We start from the raw sequence: 7,912 nt of genomic DNA, 5'->3' as shown, positions 1-7,912 counted from the left end.
CTCAAAAATTAGTGGAGGTGAAAAGTCTTCAAGTAACTTAAAGAAGTCCAGACGCTTTTCTTTGCAAGCTCCTTTGATTGGATCTCATGCTGAATATGCAAGTTTGCTTACTTGAAGTACAGCATTCCAGTCAAGTCATAGCAAACACTATAAATAAACCAACACTCACCCTACCACAACCCCCGCCCCCCCCCCCCCCCCCAGTAATAATAAAAATCTAAATAAAATCTAATAAAATCTGATGTTTCATCTCCAAAACATAAAGCCACAACATTATTGCACATGTGTGCTCATGTGTCAAACAACACTATACAATTGTGTATATATCATAAATATATACACAATGCTTTTTTCTGAATACTATTGTCATGTTTAACGCAGAAGAAACTGTAAAAATAGTGTTTTCCAAGGACAGCACAAAAAAGAAAAGCAGAAAAAAAATGCCACCGCTTTCCTATTGGTGTAAAAGTGAATCATGTCGACCAATAAAAAAAAATGATTTGGCAACACGTGGGATTTGGTTATTTAGTTAGAGGGGAAAGTTTTGGAAGTGACGGCAGCAAAAAATCCACCAATATAGACTATATTTATATGAAACGAGTATACTTACTGCATTTGGTGTATTTTAACCATATATAACGCATATCACTCGGTTGTCTGGCTGTTATCATTTCTAACTTACTTAGCTGACTATTACAATAACAGGGACACTGTTTGCTTTTTAATGTAGACAACTTTATTTTTATTTCAAGAAATTAAACTGATCATTTCAATTTTTCTGTGATGCCAATTCACAACAAAACTCGCCTGAAGGAACTTTATACTGTAAGCTGAAAACCCTCCATAAGGTGGAGAAATCCCCGACAATCAAGTGAAAGCATAGAGAAAGGAGAGTATAGAGATGAGAAATAACTAGTGGAAAGAGAAGACAGACATTAATGATGTGCAGTGGTGGAATCACTGAAATACAAGATTGAGAAAGGGACCAGGGAAACCTATAGAGTCTGACAATTTTAGTGACATTACGCACTGATTCAATATTAGTTTTAGTGACCTCATTACTGCTGAGATGAATTCTGTTTTTCAATAAACAAAAGTTTTACATTTGTTTAAGTGAGATTAAGTGAGGCACTCACGTCATGTAAGAAAAATCAAGTGTTATTCTGCTTGCCCTTCTTTTGCTTCTCTGCAGCGGTGGTCCTCAGCCCGACTGTGATTGAAGGTGTTAACGGACATGTGGCTCCTGCCATCTTCGTAGTTTGCTCTGGCCCTCTCATTTGACCTGTCAAAGCAGTTTTGGTCTGGCTTCCTCTTACTCGCCAAGATGGAATACTGTGTCCTGTAGCCACTGGTTGAACAAGATGAACCCGTAGAATGATGGCATTTCTTCTGGTCATGATCTGACCTTTCATGTTGGTACGGTATTTTTCTGCTCATGTCTTTCCAATCAGTCCTTGTTTTTTTTTTGTTTTTTTTTTTTTAAGATCTGGGTCACTCGTATCCTTTTTATCTTCTTCCAGATGTTTTATTTTAAAGTGTGATTTGACTGGAAATATTGGAAATGTGTGAGCAGTTTTACAGTGACTGGGCGTGATGAGGTTCAGGCTGCTCCTCTGAGAAGAAGGGTGGAGGCCAAGGGTGGGAGTTCTGTTGGGCAGGTTGTCTGGTGTCAGAGGTGGGCTGGTGCAGAGACCCACACCCTTCTGTCCCGCTATCTGACATCCCTGTCTTCTTTATTTTAAAGCTGTTAATGTGCTCATAGCAGGACTTAACGCTGCAGACAATGAATCATGCCATATGTTAAATTACTCATTTAAATGATAACAGCATTTTCACATAAAGCAAAGTAATATGTAATAAAATAAAAGACCAGATTATTTTTTATAACCTTATCACTATTAGAGTTCAACAAACATCAGGAGATCACACATTTCTGCGGTTTTATCTGCATAATCCTGATGCTCGGTGGGGTGGATCTAAAGGGTGATCTGAAAGCAACACAGCACAGCTAAAGAGACTTTGTTTTTGCCCACTATATGGTCAAAAAGTATATTTACATGTAAGAGGTCATCCAGAGATTTATTCATCTTTTCTCCACGAACTGAATCCCAGACTCTTGGAAATACAGTTCAGATGTCTGAAAAGACAGTCTGAAATTTTCTTTGGGGGTTGTCCTTGAGTCTCCATCATGTATGTCAGCTGAGAGCACAGCAGAACATGTAATCAAACTAGGAGTCCAGCACAGACTTTTAATTGACATACATTATGTTATCAATCTTTTCTATTAAGCTTGAAATCAAATTCTTCAGAAGAAATAAAAAGTGCTCTTGTATTGTTTTACTTACCATGGCATACTCACTTACCAGTGTACAGACTCACAGCCACGCAGCCCAGGGACCATACATCTATGGCTTTTGTAGATGGAAGCCCCAGAATAATCTCCGGAGACCTGATGGACGACAAAGAGAAATGATTGTCACATTTTTTGTTTATGTTGACCATTTGGATAAGTATTATTTATACTACAGCTGAGAAACCCCTAACAGAAATCACAAACACTGGAGTTTGTGTGACTGTGTGAGGAAGAGATTAAATTTGATTCCAGCTACTTACCAGTACGGACAGGTCTGAATGTAAGAGCCCCACTTTGGCAGCTGAGGTGTCATAGGCCAGGTCAAAGTCAATAATTTTATTCAGTACGGCTCTTGGTGATATTTCACCAACATTACATTTTATAATTTAGGGTCTGCGTGTATTGTTCCAAGAGACTTGAGATGATTAAGCACTATTCCAGTCTGAGAGGTATCAAAGAATATGTCATGTTACGATTCAAATTTGATCAGTATCCATTTTCAGAGCATTCATGTAAAGAATCATGGAGTTAATCATACCTGCACGGCGATGGGACGAATTGCCTTTTAATTGAGCAGTTTGAAATTTATTCCTTTCATGAAGTCAAAAAGACTTTTTAAAGATATTCAAACTCAAGAATATATTTGGTTTGTTGGAGTTACAGGTGTTACGTTTTCACATGGCAGTGAGCTAGAAACATGAGATAGTTTTTACATTAGTTTAACAGAAAAAAAACATTTTATAGGCATTTCATCACAATCCTTACATCCACTGCACACATCTTTCTAACTGAAATTCTAGGGAGCAGTTTTTACCTCTTGGTTTTCCAATTTGTCTTTGGGTTCTCGTGTTTCATAATGGCTACAGCCTTTTTGTCAGCCATACCGACACATTTTGCAAATGTGCCATAAGACCCTTCTCAAAGGAGAGTTCAAATTTGGTACTTGGAGGATCTGGAGGTGAGCCAGCCTCTTGGGACTATCTTGTCCTGGGCATTGTTGGGGGACATGTCTGATAAAACAATAAGAGATAGAAGAGAAAAGCAGATTTAAACTTAACTTATAATGAAATAACATAGATGGTAAATAGTAATGTGAATAGAAGATACTAGTATAGACAAAAATACTAGTAAAGTATTGTGAGTGTAAACAAATCTGTTGCAAGCTGGATGAACAGACAGATTATACGCTGTATACACTAACCAAATTAATGTTTCTTATTTCTTCTTCAAAATGTAAGATGTGGTCAGTGTCATGTCAATCACAAATTTAATAATCCAACCAGAGAACAGATGGGTTTGGCTGTTGGAGTGGTGCTTTACTGAGCTTCAGGTCCTAGAAGGGTAACCAGTTTGAAGCTGGAGGATCTCTAAATAAATACCCATAAGGCTCATACAAGCTAGGTCCCTTAACTTTGGTCTGTAAAAATTGTAACTTGTGTAATTATTTGTTTATAAACACAAATTCTCATCTATAGATACACAAACCTAAAATTTTCTGATATTTTAGGCAGTTCAAAACTATGCAGTCTGTTTACAAGTACAAAATATTTATGACCACTACTTGAGCCCATACACGTGGTTCTTTTTCCCATCTCAGCCACTGGACTGAAGGCAGCTACTGCTAAGATCAAGAAACACAGAGAAAAAAACAGAGAGGAAAACCCAGAGTTGAACTGTGGGGAAAGAAAAGGCCATGGCACTTACTGGAAGTCCAGAGCCGGGTGACTGGATCAAGGAGAGAAATACAGTTGTAAGATGGGTTATTAATTGGATGGAGAAAAAAAACTTGTAGAGGCTTACCATTGTTGTCTGTGCTAATGCTAGTTCGGGCTCTCACCAATAAAAGATGGTGAGAATGAAGCCGAATTTTCCCGCTTGTGGAAGCTGCCCTGTCGCACTTTTGGAGCCAGAGGCTGCGCAGTAGTGACTTGAGGTGGAGCGCCTGCGTCACTCTCCCGCCCACACACCGGCTGTATCCCAATTTAGGGTCTGCATCCTTAAAGGCCGCATTTTAAGGCCGATTACGTCACAGCGACGCGCCGAAGGCTGTCCCAATTCGAAGGCTGCTCAAAATGCGGCCCTCAAATGCGTCCTTCATTTCCCTGAATTTTAAGGACGTGGCGGTGTAGACTTCGTGGCCCAACATATCCCAGAATGCATAGCGGGGTGGTGGGTGTGGATAATTTATAATAAAAAAAACGGTGGATGAGGGGCGCCCAAAGAGTAACTTAGTAAACTAAGTACTGAATATTATGTCACTTATTTATGTGCAAATGTTTAATAACGAAGAACATTAAAACATTACTGTTGGCCACATGTCGGGAAAGTTATGTGACATTAGTCACGTTTGTACTAACTTGGTTTTAAAGCCTTGACTTTGAAATATACGCCGTTCAATAGCTGACCTTAATCAGAGAATGATCAAAGCTCATGTAGAAACAAACAAACAAATGAACAAACGATTTTCTCCTTCATTTCTGTCAAACAAAGCTGTATGAAACGTTTCCAGCTGTTAGTATCATGGTTGCTAGGCAACCTGGGCAGCGCAAGGGAGGCTAGACCGTCCCATTTCACAAGCCTCGCACTTCCGGCCTTAGCGGTCTTTAAGTACGTGGCCCTTGTCGCTACCCGATCCGTACCGGAAACCCGATCGGTACCCCGCATGCGCAAATCTTACGTCACTTCCTCTCTTTGCCAACATTGCGACAGTCAATATATTTGAATGATACGGTTAGCGCCCAGTTAGCACCTAGCATTTCTCAACAGCTCTGTCTCCTTTTCGACTACCGGGACATTTAAACGATGGATAATCCGTATACAAACAAAGTAATGCTTTTCTCCTCAACAGAGAGCCTTCCCCGATTGAACAACAGCGCCGTAAAATAAGACGAATGGCGCCTAATTACAGACTTAATAATATTGATTTAGCAATGTGTCACGTGAAGATTCATCAGCCAGATTAAGTGTTTACTGACAATTGACAGTGATAGCGGACATCATCATCACTATTCCAGTCAATCCTCTCCTCACAGACAAGCATAAACACACTCGACTATCACTAAATCAAATTTAACACACGTTTGTAATGACGCCAATTCATTTTACAATGGGGTTCATTCGCTCGGTCAGCAGGTGGCAGTATCCTCGTACACTGGGGAGTACACTGCCATTAAACGAACAGAAGAAGAAGAAAACATCCGCACATGCGCGGTACGGATCGGGTAGACCCGATTTGTACGGTCCGACTTTGCACATGCGCAGTAAGGATCGGGGAGTCCCGATCCGTAACTATCTTTTTATTTTTCGTTTTTGTCTACATTGTACTGAAATGCTTCATTATTGCAAACATTTTAAGATATACTTATTATTCTTAACATCTTAACCGATACTCTGACCCATACCTATCGTAAAACGCTACGACCGGAAGTAGACACCTTTCGCGCATGCGGGGTACCGATCGGGTTTCCGGTACGGATCGGGTAGCGACAGCCCTTGAGGATCGTTGAGGCTGCGTACTTTAAGGCTGCAGACCCTGAATTGGGATACAGCCACCCACTGGACGTGACTTTTTAGGTATCCCGGCTGCTCCAGTTTATCTGCTGATGGGTGTACCGCGACTATTTTTAAGTTGATTAAAAATTTAATCTTTTTATGCCAGCTTTTTGCTTTGCTTGACAGTGTATAGAACAAACCCGATGACACAAACTCCCAGAAGATGTAAACATCAAACACATCCAGACTTTGAGGGCTGTGAGCGAAAAACAAGAGATGACCAAGCCCAAAAAAACAGCTGTAAATATTTGTGGCTATTACAGTAAACACTGCGGTGTTTTCCTGTATACTTTATTTTATAATTTGATTTATAGTGAGCAACATGAATGTTAACAGACTGAGAATTTTACAACACCGGTTGTAACAGTCATTGCTTTCTGTCTTTAAGAGTCTCGTTTTTTTCCTTCCCTGTTTGTACGAGGATTTCTCCAAAACATGTGATGGTCACAACTATTGACAGTCTGGTTTAATAAGTATTTTTGCTTTGAATTTTGCTAGGCTTTTCTGTGTCATTGTTTCACAGAACAGCATCATCAAGATGTAGTAATAGCCAAACTGGCCAGCAGGTGTCACTGTTGAGATGGGTTTAGATCATTAGATACCCACTGAGCTCAGACTAAATGTGACTGCAGCCATTATTCTCCAGAACACAAGACTTGAGACTTTATTTTTATTTGTTCCCTAACAAGGGATTGACTTTTTTTCTTTAAATGATATTGGAATACACACAACACTTCCATAAGTATCTGGTATTTCTACTGGCATAAACATAACTTTAGATTTAAAAGGTTGCACATTTTTAGCTACAAAAAAAAAGAAGTTAAAATGGAGTGAAAATGACATGTAGGATAAAATAAAAGGCACAGCTGAATTAGTAAATACATGTCAGACAGTGGTCAATGAGTTATTCTGTTGTATGTTTTTCACAGATCCATTTTATAGAGGCTGAACATGAAAGATCATTCCACGATGCATCAGTTTGTACTTGAACGCAGTCCTCTTCACCCCACTTTGGGTTTCCACCACCGTTATCCGGTTGTTTTGCCTCCCAGTTCCTGACAAGTCAGTGAACAAGAGAATTATTGTATTTGACAAAAGACTTTTATAAAGGAGACCCCCCCCCCCCCCCCCGAAAAAAACAAAACAAAAAACAATACAAAACACAAAAAAACTAAACAAAACAAAAAACTAAACCCAAAAAGCAAAGAAACATCAGCTTAATTTTATATTTTTTTAATGCAGTGTTTATAGCAATATAACTGTGGTAATTTGCTGAGCAGTTCTTCTGACTGTATAGGCTATGCTAAATATAACTCAGCAGTTTCTAGTTTGACTAAACCCACTGACAGCTCAGCAAGGTTATTATCGTTAACGAAAACTAACGAAATAACGAAAACTAGAAGTGAAAAAACATTTTCGTTAACGGAAATAAAAATAAAAACAAAAAAAGGAAAACTAACTAAAACTGGAATGAGTGTTCACAAAACTAACTAAAATTAACTGAATTTATAGCAAAAATGTGTTTAGTTTTCGTTGATGTGTGCGTGTCATACAATAGCCAAGGGTGAAAATGAAGTTTAGTTTCCATATTTTTTTCTTGCTGTGTCTCATTATGCCAGCAGGTGGCAGTACGTTAGTCGAGTCGTCTGTGTTGCTGCTCCGTCCACGCGCAGAATCATGTCAGGAAAAGTCGGAAGAAAGCGCCAGAGTCCAATTTGGAATTACTTTGAATATGACTGTGTTTTGGATAAAGCAAGTGTCTTGTAGTGGAAACAGACAAATTATGAGGGACATTTCTAAAGGGAAAAAAATCCCACAAACCTTAAAGTGCACTTGAAAAGCTCACACAAGAAGGCTAACCTAGCTTACCTTGAGGAGGGTAAGGGAGCACACTCAACCCTCATCCCCAGAAAACAGAAGCTAACCCCAGGCAAGGCAGCGTGATGCATCCCGAGACAACAGGACGGGGATATCTACACAACTGTGTGAGTCAATTACCTTCAAAAA

The 7,912-nt window shown here is 39.4% G+C and overlaps 1 pseudogene; it reads right to left on the bottom strand.

Moving 5' to 3' along the window:
* Window positions 1-1,158: 1,158 nt before the first annotated feature.
* LOC148098234 (uncharacterized) lies at window positions 1,159-3,367 on the bottom strand (annotated as a pseudogene).
* Window positions 3,368-7,912: the final 4,545 nt, after the last annotated feature.

Source organism: Neolamprologus brichardi, chromosome 16 (assembly GCF_056152115.1).
Source record: "Neolamprologus brichardi isolate AB-2024 chromosome 16, ASM5615211v1, whole genome shotgun sequence".
Classification (NCBI taxonomy): Eukaryota; Metazoa; Chordata; class Actinopteri; order Cichliformes; family Cichlidae; genus Neolamprologus; species Neolamprologus brichardi.
This window is presented reverse-complemented; position numbering and strand designations above follow the sequence as displayed.